Source organism: Macrotis lagotis, chromosome 3 (genome assembly GCF_037893015.1).
Source record: "Macrotis lagotis isolate mMagLag1 chromosome 3, bilby.v1.9.chrom.fasta, whole genome shotgun sequence".
Taxonomy (NCBI): Eukaryota; Metazoa; Chordata; class Mammalia; order Peramelemorphia; family Peramelidae; genus Macrotis; species Macrotis lagotis.
In genome coordinates this window covers 269,270,436-269,291,797 of record NC_133660.1, presented here as the reverse complement: position 1 = coordinate 269,291,797, position 21,362 = coordinate 269,270,436, and positions in this window count along the sequence as shown.

Here is a 21,362-nt window from a genome sequence, read left to right as displayed (position 1 = left end):
AAAAGAAGGTTAAGTGACTTGTCCATGAGGACACAATGACACAAATATTAAGTAGAAGACCTAGGATTTGAACTCAAATACTTTGGCTCCAAATTCAATGCTCTTTTCACCATATCACACACTGTCTGCCTTACTCGTTTGGAGGGTTAGCACTCAGTCTTTCCATGAGCCTTTCAGGGTTAATAGGTTTCTTTCTAATGTTTGATTGAGGAATATACTCCAGTGTTTTGTTGGGGAGGGTGCTGTTTGTGTTTGTTATCGATCAGCTAATAAGCAATTATTAAGCACCAACTATATGCTAGTTACTAGGGATATTGCAATAGGGACTAAACCTGTACTTTCATTGTGACCTCAGACACCTAGTAGCTGTATGACACTAGGCAAAGTCTTTTAGCCCTATTTGCCTCAGTTTCCTCATCTGTAAAAAATGTGCTGGAGAAGGAAATGAGAAGTACTTTTGCCAAGAAAATTCCCAGTGGGGTCATGAAGAATCAGATACAGTTGAAAAAAAATGATAGGTGGCACAGTGGATAGACCACTGGCCCTGGAGTCAGGAGGACCTGAGTTCCAATCTAGCCTCACTTAATCCTTGCTTAGCCTGTGTGACCTTGGGCAAGTCACTCACTCTTGACCCCAGTGCTTTAAGTAAATAAACAATTTTTTAAAAAGAAAAAAATGACTAAAACAAGAGGAAATTTTTTGGTGAGGGAAATCCTTCTACCAATACAAACAGGTACATTCTCTGCAACTTAGTCTCTAGACTTTGAAGGGATATAAAGGCAAATATGAAACAGTTCTCTGAATTTAAAGAACTCATGTTTCTTTGAGGGAGACTAAATACAGGTAGGACAGGATATACTAAAAAACAAGGAAGAAGAAATGTAAGTCAATTAGACGCTGCAGGAATCAGATCCCAGAGTCTTTTTTTTTAAGTATTTTTTTTGTTTGGCTAGGCAATGGACTTAAGTGGCTTGCCCAAGGCCACACAGCTAGGTCATTATTAGGTGTCTGAGGCAGGATTTGAACTCAGGTCCTCCTGACTCCAGGGCTGGTGCTCTATCCACTGCACCACCAGATCCCAGGGTCTTAAGGAAAGAGCCCAGAATGTAGACTCAGGAATCCCACTTCCTCAACTTGGATGCTTGGTTGCTAGGCAACCTCTAGACAAGTGATTCTGTTTCACTGAGCCTCAGTTTTCTAATCTCTAAAATGGGGGTGACAATCTTTGCGCTCTTCACCTCTCAGTAGTTTGCATAAAGAAAGCCTTTGTAAACCTCATCGTGCTGTCAAAGCACCAGCTGTTATGGTTGTTGTTACTGCTGAACAAATTCAGGAATGGCATAAGTGGATTCGGCATGGAAATGGGGCCCCAGGGACCCCAGATTTATTGATCTGGAGTTGGAAGTGACTTCAAAGGCCAGATCATCCAATTATTATTTCATAGAGAAGGAAACTGAGGTCCAGGAACATAGGTTGTGAAAAGTAGAGTCAGGAAGCTGTGATTTTCAAGGTGAGGACAGGAATGGAGAATGTCAGAAGGGAAGTGGGAACCAAGGAGGATTTACAGTTTGGGACGGACAATTCAGCAAGGCTAGTGGACATGGGAGAGGACATCAAATTGGGAACGGGAGGGTCAAATTAATGAGGCCTTTGGTGTAGTGGGGCACAGTAGACAGAGCGCCAATCTTGGATCTGGAAGACTCTTTTTCATGAGTTTCAATCCAGCCTCAGATATTTACTAGCTGAGTGACCCTAGGCAAGTCTATTAACCTCTGTTTCCCCATCTGTAGAATGAGCTGGAGAAGGAAATGGCACACCACTACAGTATCTCTGCCAAGGAAACCCCAAATGGGGTCAGGAAGAATTCGATTTAACTGAACAATAACAATAGCATCAATATGGTAGCGGAAAGCGTACTAAGTCTGGAGTTAAGAACCTATGTTCAAATCCTACCTCTGACCTGTAGGGCACGTGGGCCTCAGTCTTCTCATCTGTAAAATGAGAGTTGCCAATCCTCATAAGTCTGGAATTTCAGAGAGAGGGATCATCACAGAAAGTCAGAACTGGAAAGGACTTTAGAGATTCTCTAGATCAGGGGCTTTTTTTTTTAGTTTTTTCATAAGGCAGTGGGGTTAAATGTCTTGCCCAAGGTCACGTAGATAGGTAATTATTAAGTGTCTGAGGCTGGATTTGAACTCAGGTCCTCCTGACTCCAGAGCCCATGCTCTATCCACTACAACACCTAGCTGCACCTAGACCAGGGCCTTTTAATCCTTTTTTTTTAAACACATGGACTTGCCAGGTGAAGCCTAGGGACCCCTTCCCACAATCCCATTTGGCACCTACACTTGTATAAATCTCAGAATAAAGATGACTTCCCCCCCACCCCAACAAGACCATGAAATCTTTCCATATACCCAAGGTTGAGTCTATCCATGGACTCTTTTTTTTTAGGTTTTTGCAAGGCAAATGGGGTTAAGTGGCTTGCCCAAGGCTACACAGCTAGGTCATTATTAAGTGTCTGAGACTGGATTTGAACCCAGGTACTCCTGACTCCCAGGCTGGTGCTTTATCCACTAGGCCACCTAGCTGCCCCATTAATTAATTTTTTCATTTGTTGTTAGTGGCCTTTGCAATATGGCGCCTGCCTTCTGGAGGATCATTGGTTTCTCAGTTGAGGTCCAAGAGGAGATACACAGATGAGAGCTAGCCAGCCTTGAGGGTCCTTCTCTAGCTCTAAAATCATGGCATAGGCTTCCTAGTCTGGTTATTTCCTGCTTGACTTTTCCAAATGTTCTTCCCTTTTCCTCTTTTCCTTTCTCCCAAGGTTGGTGGCAGTCACTGGAACCTTGTATACCTTTCTTGGGAAAAACAAGTCCCCAAGGAGCTCCCACTATCCAGGCTGCCCACTCGGGCACCTGTATTCTATAATGTAGCCCTAATTGAAATCACATTAACATTATGATTCCATTACTGAGAAACAAGAGGCTGGCTGCGGAATGCTCCCCACGGGGGCCAAATCAGCTACACTGGATAATTTATAAAGTGCTGGGGATCTGCTCATTCAGTGTTAAGTAAGGCAGACGCAGACCTATTCATTATTAAAAGGCATTAGGCTTTTTGGCTAAGTCCTAGAAGGGCGGCTGGGGTCCGGGGGAGCCATCTTCTCTGAGCTGCCACCAGGGCTAAGCTTTCTTCCCTCATATGGATATGATCCCTACCTCCATCCCAGGGATCTGCTCCCTCTACAAGGCAACAGAGCAATGGTGGGGCACATGGTAGTGATTTATAACTAGCACAAATATATAGATGATTGTTGGTGGATTGCTAAGGAATGGGATCCAATGTATTTATGACCTTGGGCAAATCCCTGAGACTCAGTCTCCTTATCAGTCAAATCAAGAGGGTTTGAATTAGATCAAGAGTCCAGGGAGGCGGTACTCCTGACTCCAGGGCTGGTGCTCTATCCACTTTGCCACCTAGCTACCCTGATATGAAGATTTAAAAAAAAATCATCTTGCTTTCAAGGATCTTATACTTTACTTGTACAAGCCAATATCATGTCCACAGATAATTAAATTCAAAATAAATTTGGGGAGAGAGAGAGAGAGAGAGAGAGAGAGAGAGAGAGAGAGAGAGAGAGAGAGAGAGAGAGAGTTTTGTCAGAGGTCCAATCTAATAAGTAAGAGTTAACATGGAGAGTTCAGGAAATAGCAAATAGGAAGCTACATGAAATATGACTGAAAAGATACAATCCCTACCTAGTTTTATGATCCTGGACTAGTTATTTCACCTATGAACTTCCCATCCCCTCATCTGGAAGATGGGGATAATAGTACTTTCATAATCTTTATCTCTGGATCCTTATTATTAGGTCTAACTGGTGGATTCTGGAGTGGGCCAAGCTTGAAGACTGGTCAATATTGAAGCATCTGGATGATGTAGTGGAGTGAGCACTTGACCTGGAGCCACATCTTGCCTTCAGACACTGGCCAGTTGTGACTTAGTACATGTCATTTAACTCTTATGGGTATTAGTTTCCTTAGTTGAAAAGTCAAGGGGTACCATCATGACCTCTTAAGGTCCCTTCCAGCTCTAAATAGATGATCTCAATTCTGCTTAGCAGAAACTGGGTCAGGGATGATGGAATCAATGCTTCAACTTCTCTTTGCATCTGTGATCCAGACTGCTGACTAGATCAACCATATCATCCAACCATCCAACCAGATCAACCAATCATCCAACATTCCGTATTCTGTGTTCTAAGCTCCCTTCAAGACCTGACCTATATTCTACATGCCAACATCAATGGGAATTCTGACATCTGTTTTTTGGGTCCTTTTTAGCCCCAACCATTCATGCACTAAGGTTTCTACTAAGTCTTCCAAGTTCTAAGGTTCCTTCTAACTCTAGTGTTCTATGTTTTATACTCAAAGTGCTCTCTCAGATCTGACAGTCTAAGTTCTATGGTCTAGGTCCCCTCCAGTTCTGACAGTTTGTGTTCAACGGTCCCTTCAGTTTTTGACCTGCTGTATTTTGAAGGTCTTTCCAACTTTGATATTCTGTATTTTAAAGGTCTTTCCAACTTTGATATTCACCTTTCTAAAGTCTCCTAGCTCTATCATTCTATGGTCTAAGTTCCCTTCTATGTCTGACAGTCTAAGTTTGGGGTGGTTGGAAAGCTTAGTGACAGGATTCTTTGGATGCTTCCTCTCTTTTCTCAAAAAAAAAAGGAAGCATTAAGTCATCATAGGCATGGGGGTCCAGGCAGACTATAAGGGGTTAAGCCCTTGAGGACTGGCAGGGGAGAAGGCAAGGGTGAAACAGGGGGCTGCCTGGATCTGGTGGGTGATGGAGAGACAGGCAGGTGGGCGCCTGTGTGATGTGCAGAAGGGCAGCAGGGGCCTAGTGCTGGCCTGTCCTCTCAATGTGTGTGGAGGCTCTGGCATCTGTCATGGTCTACGTGTCAGAGGCAAACACATCTGGCTCCTGCCTGGGCGGCTTGGTTGGGGATTACTCAGCCGGAGCCAGGGGAATGCAGGGAGGTGGGGGGAGGGAAGTGAGTGCATGTGTGAGGATGTGGTGTGTATATGGATATGTCCATGTGGGGTGGGGGGGCAGCCCTTGAGTCAAGTCCCAATTGCTTTCCACTGCGATAATGAGATCAGTTGTCCTTTCACTGTCTCATCATTTACAGACCTCTCCTTCCAACAGCACTAGGGAGGAAGGTAGGCCAAGTACTATTATTATTCCCATATAAGAGATAAGAAGTTTGAGTTTCAGAGCCAGGGTCTGACTTCGGGCATCCTGCTTCCACACCCACTGTCTCTTGGCTAGGATTCCTCCAAGTCTCAGTACCAACCCCACTGCCTCACCCTGCACAGATATCACAAAGCCTAAATTACTCCTATCACCCCCAAGAGGGGAAGTTTGGAAGTCAATTTTCCATAGATTCAGACTCAATCAGAGAGCAGATGGAGCAGCAGGGTCTGGAGTCAGGAAGACCTGATTTCAAATCTGATCTCAGATACATACCCTCTGTATGAATCTGGGCAAGTCAATGGAACCTTTGTCTCAGTTTTCTCCACTATAAAATGGGGATAATAAAAACTCTTACCTGCTAGGTTTGTGGAGAGGGCCAATTGTGGTGCCATACCTTGTATGCAGTAGGTGTTCCATAAATACTGGCTCTAATGACTTCTACCCACCCATCTGGGCTATGCCTTTTTTCTCATCTGGGTGCCTCACCTTGTGCTCCTGGATTCCTACCTAGTCACTGCCTACTCATGTCAAATAAGGAGACACCTAGATAGAGCATCGGACCTAGAGTCAGGAGGAATGAGTTCGAATCCAGTCTCAAACACTGGATACTTATTAGTTCTGTGTGATCCTGGGCAAGTCACTTAACCCCATTGACTCACCACCCCCCACCAAAAAAAAAAGAGAAAGAAAAGCACATTAAGGAGAGCTAGTCATGGGGTAGGTCAGTGGAGGGAAGAAGGGTTGGAATGACCGCAACAAATTAACATTTATTAACCATCTATTAAGCGCTAGAAAAAGGAAGAAAAGAAAGATAGGGTGGTAAACACAACATTTATGAGCAAACAGTCAAGAGACATATTTTCTAAGCTCAACAACTCTCACTGTATATATATATACACACACACACACACACACACACACACACACACACACACACACATGCAAGTTACTTATCTCTAGGTCTCAGTTTCCATTTCTGAAAAATGGCAGGGAAGGGGAGTGGTATGTTGGATAAAATGATGTCAGAATCTCAAAGAATTATAAACTCTGAGTTGCAGGGGCCTAATTATAACATTTTATATTCTAGGGTCCATTCCAACACAAGACCCTCCATCTCTTGGTTCTGGTCATTGTCTCATCCCCAAGTCTGGAACACTCTCCTTTCCTCCACAGGACCATTGACCTCCTGGCTTCCTATTAAGTCCTGGTGAATCAGATTCCACATTTGCTCACAAATATGTCAACTTTACATTACATAGAGAAGATGGCTATGTATCTCATACTCAGTTAATATTTAACAAATACCAGAAACCAAATGGTTTCTCACAAAGCTAACAAGTCAAGTTTCCCAAATTCTAATCACCTGTTTTCCTGTGATTGTTGGAACAATTAACAAAAGGAGAGACAGAAATTCCAAACTCATAATCCTTAGTTTCAAATGGAGAATTTAAACTTTGACTAGTAGCATATGCTGTAAAAATCATTAACTTTAGTTGAGTCCCAACCAAAATCCCACGTTCTAGGGGAAGCCATCCCTAACCCCTCTTAATTCCAGTACCTTCCTTTTGTTAACTATTTCCTGATTATCTTGTACATATCTTGCTTTGTACATATTTGTTTGCCATTTAGCTGTCCATTAGATTGAAACTCAAGAAACTTTTGCCTCTTTATTTCCTCAGCTCTTAGTCCAAAGACTAGCAAATTGGAGGTTCTTCAAAAATGTTTATTGAATGAATGAATGTTCTAAGGGTTCTTCCAGCTATGACATTCTATATTTCTAATAAATATTCTTTGAATTAAAGAGCAGGGGCCAAAATTCTTTATTTGATCCAGCTTCTGGGAAGTGATATCTCTTTTATTCCCCTCTGTGATTTTCATGCTCTTTTTATCCTCTTGTGGCCAGAAACTGCTGTATTGTGAAAAACAGAAAGCTCTTGTTTTGAAAGGAATCACTTCTTTTATTTCTTTGGCCAGAGGTAGGAAGAGAAAAGCAGCTTTGTCCCTGATACCTTGACTTCTTATTATATAGAATGTTGGGGGGATTTCTAGCTCCTTTTTCAGATTCCAACCCATCCTCTTGATCATCGGGGATAGGAAATGTGGAGTTTTCCTTAGCCGGGCTGATTAACGCCATTGTAGCTTAATATTTCAAGGATGTGTTATCACTATAGCATGGCTACTCCTCCACTGATGCAGATGGTAACTGCTTTGTGATTTAATCACAAAGTTTGAGAGTGGCTAAAGTGGAAAAATTCTTCACTCTGGAACCAACCTGGTAAAGAGAATTCCTAGATGTGCCTGGATTGTTCCTTGGATGACAGGCTCACAGTTTATCCTCTGCCTCTTGTTTGGATCCACTGGGACTTGTGGTCCAAGAGAACCGTGTTCTTCTAGGACCCGGACAAGGAGCAATGGGTACAAGTTGTAAGTTGGAAAATTTAGACTAGATAGAGAGAAAAATGTCTGGACCATTATTACCAGTAGAAAGTGAAATGAACTTCCTTGAGGAACCTTCAGTGGGGTTCCCCCCTCCTCCATGGTAGATGAAAGACAATCAGTATATTAGAGTGGGGAATCCCTACAGGGATGGGTTCCATTATATGACTTCTAAGGTCCACCCATCTCAAAGATTCTCAGAATCTACTACTTCTAGGCCAACAACCCGGCCATTTCTATGAAGTACAGCTTAGATGCCATCATCTCCCTGTCCAATTCCTCAATATCTTATCTTGATATGTCATCATTCTCATTAGAATGTAAATTCCTTGAGATGAGGGACTACTCACATTCCCCAGCCCATGGAATAGTATATGACACACATTAACACTCAATAAATTTTTCTTTTTTTCTCTTTCTTTCTCTTTCTTTCTTTCTTTCTCTTTCTTTCTTTTCTTTCTTTCTTTCTTTCTTTCTTTCTTTCTTTCTTTCTTTCTTTCTTTCTTTCTTTCTTTCTTTCTTTCTTTCTTCTTCCTTTCTCTTTCTTCCTTTCCCTTTTTGCTTTCCTTCTTTTCTTCCTCCTTCCCTTCCCTTTTCTATTTTCCTTCCTTGCTTCTTCTTGTCATCCTTTCTCTTCCTTCCTTTCTTTCTTTCCACCTTCTTTTCTTCTTCTCTCCTTTCTTCCCTTTGTTTTTCTCTTTTTCCTTCATCTCTTTCTCTTTTTATTTCCTTTTCTTTCTCTTCCTTCCTTCTTTCCTTTCTTCCTCCCGTCTTCCTTTCTCTCCCTTTCTTCTTTCTTTCTTTCTTTCTTTCTTTCTTTCTTTCTTTCTTTCTTTCTTTCTTTCTTTCTTTCTTTCTTTCTTTCTTTCTTTCTTTCTTTCTTTCTTTCTTTCATCTTCCTATCTATCCCCTCTATGGTGAGGGGATTATAATGGTGGTCATTTCATGCTAATTATGTAGTATCTGGGTAGACTGATAAATGTACCTGTAGTTTCTGTGTTTATAAAAGAAGCTCCTGGAGAATATAAATTATTTCATTTTCTATATTTGAATGTACACCACCTTGCAGAGTGCCTGGCATCTAATACGTGCCTCGTCATTTGTTGATTGGTTGGCCAAGGTCATGTATGGTTCATCAAGGAGCACTTAGGAAACTCTGATTCTGGGCAGGGGACCATACTAATTGCTGGATAAATCAACATTTAATTTGACCATTTCAAACCATATTTATTAAATACCTAATGTGTGTGCTGTGCTTGGGGCCAGTAATCTAGAAAATGGTCTTGCTGCTTGCTACCCTCCAGGAGCTCAGGGCACTTGAGAACCACTGGATTTGGTGGCTTAAAATTTGGATTTAAATTCTAGTTCTGGGTAAACTTGATTAAGATGTTTTCTTTTTTTCCTTCTTCTAGAGACAGCTGGGTAACAAAATGGTAGCCATATGACCCTGGAAAAGTCCTTGAACCTTTGCCTCCTTTTTCTCAATTATGAAATGGGAAAATAGTGCCTCCCTCAAAGGACTGTTATGAGGATAAACTGAGATAATATTGGAAAATGCTTAGTATAGGACTTAGTGTGTAGTAGGTGCTCTAAACCCTTATCGTCTTCTTTCCTTACCTCTTTTCCATGGTCTCTATAAAATGAAGGGATTAGAGAAACCAATGGAACAGCCCTGAATTCTATCGTGTGGGTGAACTGGGTTCCAATCTCAGCTCTACCAGATCTCTTCTTGTGTGACCTTGGTCAAACAACGTTACTTTTCTAGATCTCGCTTTCAACATCTCAAAAAGGAAGAGGTTAAAAGCAAGCAGTGGTATCCAATCAAATTAGTAAAGGGGTCATTAAATGCACACAAAGATCCACAGGGGAAGCATATAGACTTAGAAAGCCAAGTAGTAATATTCTCTGTGTTCTATTGTATTTTTATTTTTTTTTGTTAAGCATTTCTCAATTACATTTTAATCTGATCCAGGTCTCACTTGGGAGTGATGTGGGTACCATTGGTTGGTTGGCTGCCAATTTGAAACCTCTGGACTGGAGGATCTCAAATCTAAGAGCCATACCAGTCTTCAGTTTATGATATGACCAGAGACATTCATTAGAGGCATCAAGTACAAATGCTTCATTTTACAGATGGGGAAATTGAGTCATATAGAGGAAATTGAGGATATAAGACCAGGATTGTATCTTGAGTACTTGGTATGGGTCTGGCACATATTGGTTTCTGGGGTTTTTTAGGTTTTTGAAAGGCAAATGGGGTTAAGTGACTTGCCCAAGGCCACACAGCTAGGTAATTATTAAGTGTCTAAGGTCAAATTTGAACTCAGGTCCTCCTGACTCCAGGGCCAGTGCTCTATCCACTGTGCCACCTAGCTGCCCCTAGCACATAGTGTTTAACACATGCATATTGATTGACTTATAAGTGACTTGTCCAGAGCAATCTAGTTGGCAAGTATCCGAGGCAGGATTTGAACTATTTTCCTAAGTCCAAGAGAGTTCAACTTCCCTGCCTTCTCTGAATTTTCTTTTAGAACCTCTGAAGCCAGGATCCCAGGGCACCATTTTCCTTCCAATGCTACCCCCCCCCATTCTTCCCACCCACCCCCTTACATACATGCAGCCTTGGGAGGGACCAAAGCAAAGGAAAGAAAAGACAGGAAACACTGGAGGCCCCAGGAGATGACACAAGTCTTACTAAACTTTGGGAAAATTCCCCCAGCTGTGGGAGGGAGGGGGCAGGGGCCCTGTAGACCTGGGTGCCTAACCTCAACCACTTGTCAGCCTGTAAACATAATCCCCCAGATCAGGGCTGGGGAGAGTCCAGGTTGTCACCTCATTTCCAAAGCAACTCACTTGGGGAAACAGCTGGAAAGACCCAGCTGGTTTTCCCTCTACTTCCCCCCTCCTCCCCACCCCAAATAAAAGGATTGAGACAATGAAGAGGAAATCCAGAGGAGGGGAAGGCAGTTTACGAGGGAGGGCCCGGGGGCTGGGGCCGAGCCTGGAGGAAATCTCACTAAATGAATGTTTGTTTTAATGGAAGTGAAAGAACTGGGGCTGGGCCTGGGCTGTGAGGCTGGGGGCTATGGGAGGGGAGGGGGGAAGGGGGGAGCTGCTTCGTCTGGGCTCACAGATGGGCCATTGTGAGACTCGGGGAGCCTGCCCATTAAGGATCTTAATGGGCAAGATGCTGAATTACCAGTCAGAGAGAAAGATCGAGTAGCAGTTACTTCTGGAAGCTGAGATCCTGTCAGTCACAAAAGCTTCAGAAATCATGACCTTTGGTTCATTGTGAAACTTTCAGCTCTCCCCCCCCCCCCACCCCAGTCTCCCTCTCTGGGCTGGTCTCATTCTCTATTTCTCCCCTCTCCTGCCAATGGCCCCTCCGCCTGCTCTGAAGGTCTGAGCCCCTTGTGACAATCAGCAGTACTCTTTGGCCCTAGACAGAACCTAAACCTGAGGTTGTGGGGAGCAAGACCCGGAGGGTCATTCCCCATGAACCGGAAGCTCTTTGAGGGCAAGAGATGTTCCATTTTGATGTTTGTGTCTCCAGTACCTTGCATAGTCCAGAACTGAGTAGGTGATTAATAAATGACCTTAGATGGATTGATAACTGCTAGCCTACTCTGAGAATTCAAGCCTTACCTGCTAGGAGAGAACCATCACACTTGATGCTTTCTAGCTGTGTGACCTTGGGCAAGTCATTTAACCCTGATTGCCTCACATCCATCATTCCTCCTGATTCCTATCTGGCCACTGGACCCATATGACTCTGGTGGAGAAAGTGAGGTTGATGACTTAGCCCAGCTCCCCCTCACTGAAATGCAATTCACTGCTTGTCATGGCATCCCCTCCCTGATGCCATGGTCTTCTTCAAGGAGTGACAAATGTCACCCCAGGAGATTAAAAGGACTGGATTTAAACTTGGATACCTCCAAGCTGTAGGACCTTGTGGAGGTCGACTCTTTGGACTTCAGTTCCCTCATGCAAATAATGAAAAGACTGGATTAGAGGCCCACTAAGGTCCCTTTCATTTCTAATAGACTAGAATCTTGGACTGTTTCCCCAGTTCAGCCAGGCTCTGACCCCTGCTGGTGAGGTTGTGTTCACACTGGGCCAACTGGAAATGGAATTTTAAGAGGTTGGGAGCTTTAATTAAGTTTATAGAATTAAAGCCGGAGAGACCTTTGAAGTCATCCAGCAGCCTCAGTTCTAGAGAGAAGGATCTGAGGCGCCTTCAGGTGAAAGGACTTTGCCCAAGGTCATAGAGGCAGGCAGAATTGGGATTTCAACTTTTCTTCAGATTGCAAATCAAGAACTCTCTCCCCTATACCATGCTTACTTCATTCTTTTTCAACAATGTCCCACTCTTGGGAGTCATCCATTTGGGTTTTTTTTTTTCTAGGTTTTTGCAAGGCAAATGGGGTTAAGTGGCTTGCCCAAGGCCACACAGCTAGGTCATTATTAAAACCGGATTTGAACCCAGGTACTCCTGACTCCAGGACCACTGCTTTATCCACTAAGCCACCTAGCCACCCCCTTGGGGGTTTTCTTTGCAAAAATTCTATAGTGGTCTGCCACTTCCTTCTCTATTTCATTTTAAAAATGAGAAAGCTGAGGCAATCAAATTTGCCCAGGGTCACACAGCTAATAAGTATCTGAAGCTGGATTTGAACCCATGAAGATAAGTCTGACTCTATCCAGTGTATCACCTGGCTGCCCTAACCACACTAGATTATCTCTCCAATGATATGTCAGTTCATTCATGGAAAGATATTAGGTTAATCCTACTTGGGAGATTTTCTTAGCAAATATATTTGAGTGGTTTACCATTTCTTTTTCTAGTTTATTTTGCAGATGAGAAAACTGAGGCAATCCAGGCTACAGTGACTTGTTCAGGGTCACACAGCTATTAAGTGTCTGAGGTTGGGTTTAAATCTATGAAGATCAGTCTGACTCTATCCAATGTGTCACCTAGATGCTCTAACCACATCATATTATCTCTCAGTAACATATCAATTCACTCATGGAAGGATTTTAGATTAATATCCACAATTCATGGCAGCACTGGAATTGTTTCATTCTGTAGACCAGGGAGGGAAGCCTTTTGCCATCTTGGCCCCTAGGTAACTGCTACCATTTCTCTACCTTGTATTTCTCTCTGGCTCCACCAATAAGGGTTCCTCTGATCCTCTAATCTCGCCCCTCCTTCAAGATTTCTCTTTATAAGGGTTTCAGGTTGGGTGTTGGCCAGAGAGGTTAGGGGTTTTGGTAAATTTACTCTGTATTAACTCCTGAGACTATGGACACCTGCCATCTTCTTCCCTACCAGAGCAACTCAGAACCAAGGACATGAGGCATCCCAGCAGAAAGGTGTGACCCCAATCTCTCCAAGGGACCACTGGTCTGGCAGATGAAAATCAGCATCCAGGGAGTTCCAAAGGTCAGGAGGGAAGAGTGGTGGATTTGGGAGTCAGAAATCCAAGCCAAGGGGTGGCTAGGTGGTGCAGTGGATAGAGCATGGGCCCTGGCGTCAGGAGTACCTGGGTTCAAATCCGCTCTCAGACACTTAATAATTACCTAGCTGTGTGGCCTTGGGCAAGCCACTTAACCCCATTTGCCTTGCAAAAACCTAAAAAAAAAAAGAAATAAAAAAAAAAGAAATCCAAGCCAAAGTCTTGCCTCTGTACTTACTGGCTATAAAAACTGGAGTAATCATCCATCGCTAAGCCTTAGTTTCCTTAACTCCAAAACAAGGACATTGGACTGAAGTAGCCTTTTGGCCCCTTTCAGCACTAACATTGTATGATTATAACTTTTACTCACTGAAATCCCCAGTTATTAGAAGTTGTCTACAGAGGCAGAGCAGTAAGATGAACACAAGGAGTGGGGGGAAGTGGGGAAATTGCTGAGCTGGCATTTTTTTTGCAAGCAAATGAGACTAGGAGGGAAGAAACTCAGACATGAGGAGGAGGCAAGAGGGACCGGGAGGAGGAGAGGGAGTGGGGAGGGAGTCTACAGCTCAGGAACAGAAGAGCCCCCCCCCAGGACAAAAGGTTCAATAGGTTGAGACTGAACCCAAAGATTCTTCTCCTCCTAGATTAACCTTGCCAGGAAGAAGGTGGAGGGGAGAAAGTAGATGCCCATTCCTAGTGACTGGGAAAGCAGAATCCTGGCAAGCAGAGCATCTGCAAATCCCCTCTCCCCTCTTACCACAGCAGCCCAGGAAAAGGAGGAATATGATCACAGGCATCTTTTGAGACTGATGGGAGAGTTAAGTTCAGGCCCATAGATATTCAATCATCCCTTCTGTAAAGTTATTACACATCCAGCCCAATTGAGTGGCTTTCATTTTCTCTCTTTTTTCTTTCTCTTTTTGGATTTTATTCTGTCCAGATGCTTTCTCAGCTTACAGAGCTAGATAATTATCCTACATTTGGTCCATCCAAAGTTCTTTTTTTTGTTTGTTTGTTTGGGGTATTTATTTTTTATGCTTGTCTCCTGAATTTGATAACTGGATTACTGGGTGTGTGTGTGTGTGAATCACAGTTTTTGTGGATGACAGCAGAAAACATCCATGACTAGGAGGAATAAGTCCATATAAACAAACTAAAGAGCACCAAGTTTCCTCAGGGAGAGTGCTAAAAGTCAGACTTGCTCCAATTCCTAGAGAGCCCCTCCCTCCCAGGCTAAATCTGGGGGAGCTGTCCCCCAGGTCCTGCCTAAGATCTCCCCACATGACCTTGGTAGAGGTTCTCAAAGGTATCTAGAGAGAAAGGAGGTCTTTCCTCTCATTCAGTGTCTAATGCCAGATTTATCTCTTTGCTCACTTTGCTCTCCCTCCCTCCTCTCACAAATGCCTACTTTGCTTCAAGCTGCCAGCTCTGTGGGAGAGGAAGAAACACTCACATTCCAAATCTCCTTAGTGGGATGTTTCTAAGTCATAGGGAGAAAGAGGGGATTGCGGAGTCCCCATATGCCACAAGACATTCTTGTCCTTTATTTTTTCTTCCTTTCTTTATAATAATATTATAACAATGATCATTATAAATATAATTATAAAGAAAAATTATAATTTAATGTATTATAAATAAATTATTATAATTCATTTGGACCTATGATTTCATCAGGATGGAGAACTCCCATATAAAAACTCTCCTCCACTAATTCAGATCACTCACTTGTCTACCTTATAGTCTTAGGAAATTGCCTGAAAGACTATATCCCAGTTTAGACTTGAATTTAGGTCTTCCTAATTCCATCACATTTCATTTGTAATACTATGCCTATCCACTAATATCTGTCTCCCACTTGGCTCCACTCCAGACTTCTCCATTTTGTCTCCACTAGGAACATTTTTTCCCCCTGAAAGATTACATAATCCCTATAACTCATATCTCAATAGTACTTTCTGCCCTTGGGGTGCCATTGATTGGAGGGTGGAGTGAAGACTTCTCCCCTAGGATCTCCATTTAAAGACAATGCCCAAGTTATCTCTCTTCCTTTCCTCCATTTCAGCTTCCTTTTCTGTCTTGTCTTCCTTCATTAAACTGTAAACTCCTTGAAAGCAGGGGCTCTCTTGCTTCTGTATTACCAAGCTTATCACATTGACTAACAAATGTTAATTTACTGACAATGGCTTCCTATGGTCTCTATGATCAAAAATTACTCCCCTTTTAGTTTTTAAAGCTTTTTGCAGAATGGTACCAACCTATTTTTCAAGCCTTGTTAGATATTAGTCCCTTTCCTGGTTTCTATGGATTTAACCCAACTGACCATCTTGCTGTGCTTCATACACATTTTTTCCCCACCTGTGGCTCTTTGTATTTGCCATCCTCCCTGAACATAATATACTTTGTTCTTTTCTTCCTTTCTTAGTATGCCTTATTGCCTTCATCTAGTCTGTCATTCTTTTTCATTTAATTGGATTGTTTAATTTATATACATTTAAAGTTGTGAGTTAAATGATTATATATGTATAATATTTCATATTCTTGTTGTTGGGAAAGAGTGAGAAAAGGGAAGGAGGAACAAACATTTGAAACTCAGAATCTTCCAAAAATGAATGGGGAATGCCATCTTTACATGTAATTGGAAAAAATAAAATAGCAAAGTGCAAAAAAATTTAATCAAGTTATGACATAGGTTTATATTTTCTTCTGTCTTTTATTTTTTAACAAATTAGTTTTTTCTGTATGTACAATATTTTATTTCATCAGTTATTTTAGCTTAATTTATTTTAAGGAAGATTTAATTCCAGTAACTTCTCTTTTTCTCATCCTCAAACCTCTTCCCTTCTTTGTTACCCCTTTCCCTAATATTGGAGTTTTGTTTTATTTATTTTTTGCTTTCTTCCTCTCAGTTAAAGAATCAGGTAAAATAGCCCTTCAACTTCTATGATTTGTTAGTTTTAAAATTTATTTCCTTTCCCTCATTCTTATTATTTCTCTTCCCTTTTGGTTTGAGACTTTTTCTTTGCTTCATGACTCTTAGATTTATTTAATCTTGCTTTAATCTTTGATTCTTCATGAAATTAAATACCCATTTTGAATTCCCTCTTTTAAACTTATGGGTTATTGATATATTCTTTGCTCTGTGGTAGCTCCCTCTTAAAAATATCAGCCCTTACAAGTGATAGAGAGGATAGAGATATTATACCATTTTTTTTTTTAGTTTTTGCAAATGGGGTTAAGTGACTTGCCCAAGGCCACACAGCTAGGTAATTATTCAGTCTGAGGCCAGATTTGAACTCAAGTACTCCTGACTCCAGGGCCAGTGCTCCATCCACTGAGCCACCTAGCTGCCCAATTATTGAAATTTTCTTGTGTCCTTGATTGGACAATTCTTTACTCCCTTTTGTGTTTCCTATGATAATGACTCCCTTCCCACCATTTGCCATGAAATCGCCTTTATGGGGTCCATGACTTCCCACTCTTGGAGCTACCAGTTATACCTAGAATCTTCTCCTGAGGTGGGATGAGGAATCTAAGCACTAAATCCTTGCTGATTATCTCCCTTGTAAAGTGCCTGTCTCTGTTTATAGAATTTCTCTTTCATCCCTCAGGATCCTTCTTCAGTGATATGAATGAGATTTTTCTCCCTTTCCTTTCCCCTGTTTGTATCCTTCAACCATTCTTCTGTAGATTTTCTTCTCTCTGAGTTATGTTGCTGAGATATTTTCCCTTCATTGTTAACCATTTACCTGATTCAGGTACATCACACATTGTCTTCTATCTTATTTCTCTCTTCTTTTCTTTTATGTGCTAGAACCACACACACACACACACACATACAGAGAGAGAGAGAGAGAGAGAGAGAGAGAGAGAGAGAGAGAGAGAGAACAAAACAAAACAAACCAGATAAACCTGATTCACCTGATAGGCAGGTGATGACTGGTTTAATCGATAATGTTTCAGGTCTGTTCCTCCACCACAATTTTCTCTATTTGACTTCTACTCTCTCCCTTGTCTCCATATGTACTTTTAGAGAGAAATCTCTTAACAGTCTCTTTGTTATTGCTATTGTCATATTTTGTTTTCAATTTCATAGGTATCTTTCTTTTTTTCTTATTTTCTGGAATAACTAATTTCATTACCTCTGCTTTTCTTGGTTACTGTATTTGTTTACTCTTCTTATATATTTCTATTGACTGGGAAGACTGCAAAACAAATAATCTGACCAGCTTTGGCTTCCTTTATAGGAATGCTTCAAATACCTCTATTTTATTGAAGATCCATCTTTTTTTCATTAATAGTTAAGCTCAGGTTTAGAGCGTAGGTCACTGTAGTCCACACACTGAGTTTCTATTTTCTTTAGAACACATTATTCCAACCCCTCTTGCAGTTTCTGGTGGGTGTTATTTGAATTTCTTTTCCTTTATTTATTTGAATGTCTTTCTTCTGGTGACCTATACAATTTATTGTTTGTGATTGAAATGATTAAATTTAATTACTTTGTGGCTTATAGGCATCACTACACACTTGGGTTATTGTGGTAGCCTGCTGCTATGTCTGCCTGCTCCAAGTCTCTCCCCACTCCAATCCCTTCTCCACTACACTGTCAAAGTGAATTTCTTTAAGACCAGAACTGACCAGGTCACCCTTATAACTTAATAAACTCTAGTGACTTCCTATCGCTTCCAGGATCAAGTATAAACCCTTCTGCTTGGTGTCCAAAGTCATTTATTACCTAGCCTTCTCTTATCTTTACCATCTTTTTTACATTGTTTACCATTCTTTCTATTTTCAATAGAGTAACCCTGCTTCTTTGCTATTCCTACACTAGCACTCCATCCTCCTTCCAGGCATTTTCACATTCATAAAATACTATCTTTCTTCTTTTCTCCTTCCTAGCTTTACTTGCTTTTTTCAAATCCCAACCAAAATCCCCACTTCTTCAGGAAGCCTTCCCCAACCCTTCATAATTCCAGGACCTTCTCTCTGTTGATTATTTCTATTTCCAATTTATCCTGGATATAGATTATTTCTACATAATTATTTGCATGTTGTCTCTCCCACTAGATTATGAGCTCTTTGGGAACAGAGACCATCCTTTACCCTTCTTTGTAGCCTCAGGGCTTAGTATAGGATCTGGCACATAGAAGACACCTAATAAATGTTTACTAACTGACTGCTTAGAGTGAATTTGTGAAGTCTTTAGACTGACATTTTTAACAAATTCCATGTTCAGAAGTTATGGACCCTTTTCTTGTATTATTTCCTTCATTGTGGTAGTTAGACTTTTTTGATTTGTCATTTTCCTCTGGAAGGGCTATGATTCTTATTTTATTTTTATACAGCCTATCTTCAAGATCAAGGTTTTGCTTGTATAAGAGATCATATTTTCTTTTAATGTTCCTGATTTTTACTTATCCCTTTCCAGATTGTTCTTCATTTCAGTATTTTTTTACCTTTCCAATCCATAGTTCTCTTTTTTGTTTCTTTGGTGAGATTTGCTAACTGTGGATTCAAGTTTCTCTATTCTGCCAGTTATTTCTGATATAAAGGGAATTTCTGATTTTACAAACCCTATTTCTCTCACTAATCAGTAACATACTGATGTGGTTTCTTGGTCTTTCAGTTATCCACAGGATCCCTTGCCTCATTGGTTTTCCAGTTTATTTATAGATGTTTGGAATTGTTTAAATGATCTGGAGGCCATCTTCCCTTTTGCTTTTCACACCTTTTAGTATCTTTCCAATTGGTTTATCTGCTTGGTGTCAAGGTCTTTAACTAATCTTAGGTAATTTCAACCTTTTTTTTCCTTTTGGGTTCCCTGATAACTCACTTTCTGACTCCTTCCTATTTGCATGTGGTTTCTAGGCAGTGCTGGTGTGTACAACTGCCTCAGCTACCTTTCACACTAACCAATCCATATTTCATCAGCCTTGAACTCTGTTCTAAATGACTAGAAGAACTGACCCCAGATGAATGTCATTCCCCTTTATTTCAAGCCCAGTGGTTCCATACCTGCAGGACTAGATAATCCAGAAGGTCCCTTCTAGCACTGTGTGTCTGTTTTGTGATTGCTTATAATCAATATCTTTGTCAAGAATGGAGACCTGAGGGGCAGCTAGGTGGTGCAGTGAATAGAGCACCGGCCTTGGAGTCAGGAGTACCTGAGTTCAAATCCGATAATTACCTAGCCGTGAGGCCTTGGGCAAGCCACTTAACCCCATTTGCCTTGCAAAAACCTAAAAAAACAAAACAAAACAAAACAAAAAGAATGGAAACCTGAACCCCATTCAGAGGCAACTAAAACAATTGCTTAATTGATTGATGTATACTATATCTGGTGGGGGAAGCTTTATCTCTGTGATTGCATCTTTCAGAGAAGCTTGGGTTATTTTAATCTAGCTAAGGGAGACTCACATGCTGAAGGAAAAACTTTAAGGAGGCAAGTTTCTAGACCATGATGGACACTTCTTTGCCATCTATAATTCTTCATTGATTTCATCAATAGGGCCTCTGTGATACCATGCTAGGTACTGGAAATACAAAGACCAAAATGAAAGTCCCTGACCCAAGAAAGCTTACAGTCTGTTAAGGGAGATAAGATGTACACAGGTATCAGTGGAGTGGTTGCTGGGTGACTCAGTGGAGGGAGGAGGATCTGAGTTCAATCAAATTTAGCCTCAGACTGTGTGACCCTGAGTAAGTCCCTTCACCTCTGCTTGCTTTAATCCCCTGGAAAGGGAAATGGTGACCTGTAGAATCTTTGTCAAGAACACCCCATCCTGGGGTCATAAAGAATCAGACAGGACTGAATGACTGAACAGCAACCGTGGATTAGCACATTCACAAATGTTATTCTCCTCTTCTGGAGTCTTGATTGCATGTAATGGAAGGGTCTTGGAGAAATATTGGTGCACGTGTATCCACTCTGTAACTGGTTCTGGTCTGTTAACACTGTGATGAATGGAAGCCTCTTTGACTGATTGTATAACTGGGGGATCTTAAAAGGTATTACCAGAACAGAGCTTTGACCATTCTCAGCTGCTCTTGTTGGGTGGATCTCTACTGATGGTGTGACTCCTTCAGGACTGTCATCTTGTGAGGGAACAATATGTCTAAAGGAGAGGGATTGATGGCAGATGAGGAAAGAACCCCAAAGAGGGAGAGTAATTCATCTTGGGTCACCCAGTAAGTGACAGAGTCATCCAACACTCCCCAGGATCCCTATGTGCATTCATTCCCATTTAAAACCAATGTCTACCTCAGGAGCCAAAAGACACAAAGAGCAAAGAAGGGAGAAGGCTAGACTTCAAATTCCCCTGTTTTTTTTCCCAGGGCCCCCAAGCACACTCCACATTGGAAGCTGAGAATCAGTTCTGGTATGGTTCCATCTGACAAGACTAGAGGCTATAGGGAGGGTCTTGTCCTGGGTTCTCTCAAGAGACCAAGCTGTCAAGTTTGTCCACTGGCCCTGCCCCATTCCCATAACCCATAAGAAAAGACCCTCTTGGAGGCCCCATCCCTCCCTTGCCTCTGCTTCTCTCTCTTCCACAGGAGGTGGTGAAAGCAGACAGAGGGAAATATCTTGTACAGACTCTCCCTCCTCCTCCTGCTCTGACTCCCTCAAGAGGGAAGGTTGGAACATTTGTGGCAGTCTTATACATAATTCAAAAAAAGGGGAGTGGACTCCCCTTCTCTGTCCCAATTTCCCAGAGTTTCCCTCATAACTGGCCCTCCTCACCCTCAGCCTCAAGGCTAGACTCTCTCAGAGACCGTAATCCTAGGAGAGACCTTAAGGAACACCTCAATCAACACCGTCATTTTTGTGATGAGGAATTAGAGATGAAGAATCTGTGGCCCAGGGAAGATAAAGTAACAAGTGGACCACTGAGTGTAGATTAAAACCTAGGCCCTCTGATTGCAAATCCAGTGCCCTTTCTCCCCTCCCTCCCACCCCACCCAGGAACCATGTCCCTTGCATCAATGACCTCTTATGTTCCATAAAAATAATATAGACGGGAAAGCCCTGGGTTTGGTCTCTTCACTAACCTGAAGTGTGACCTTATATAAAGCACATTGAGGCAGCTAGGATGAATAGTAGATAGCACACTAGGCTTGGCTTCGGGAAGCTTAGAGTTCAGATTCTTTCTCAGACCCTTTCTGTTTTTGTGGCTGTGGGAGAGTCATTTAATCTCTTTGTAAAATACTTTG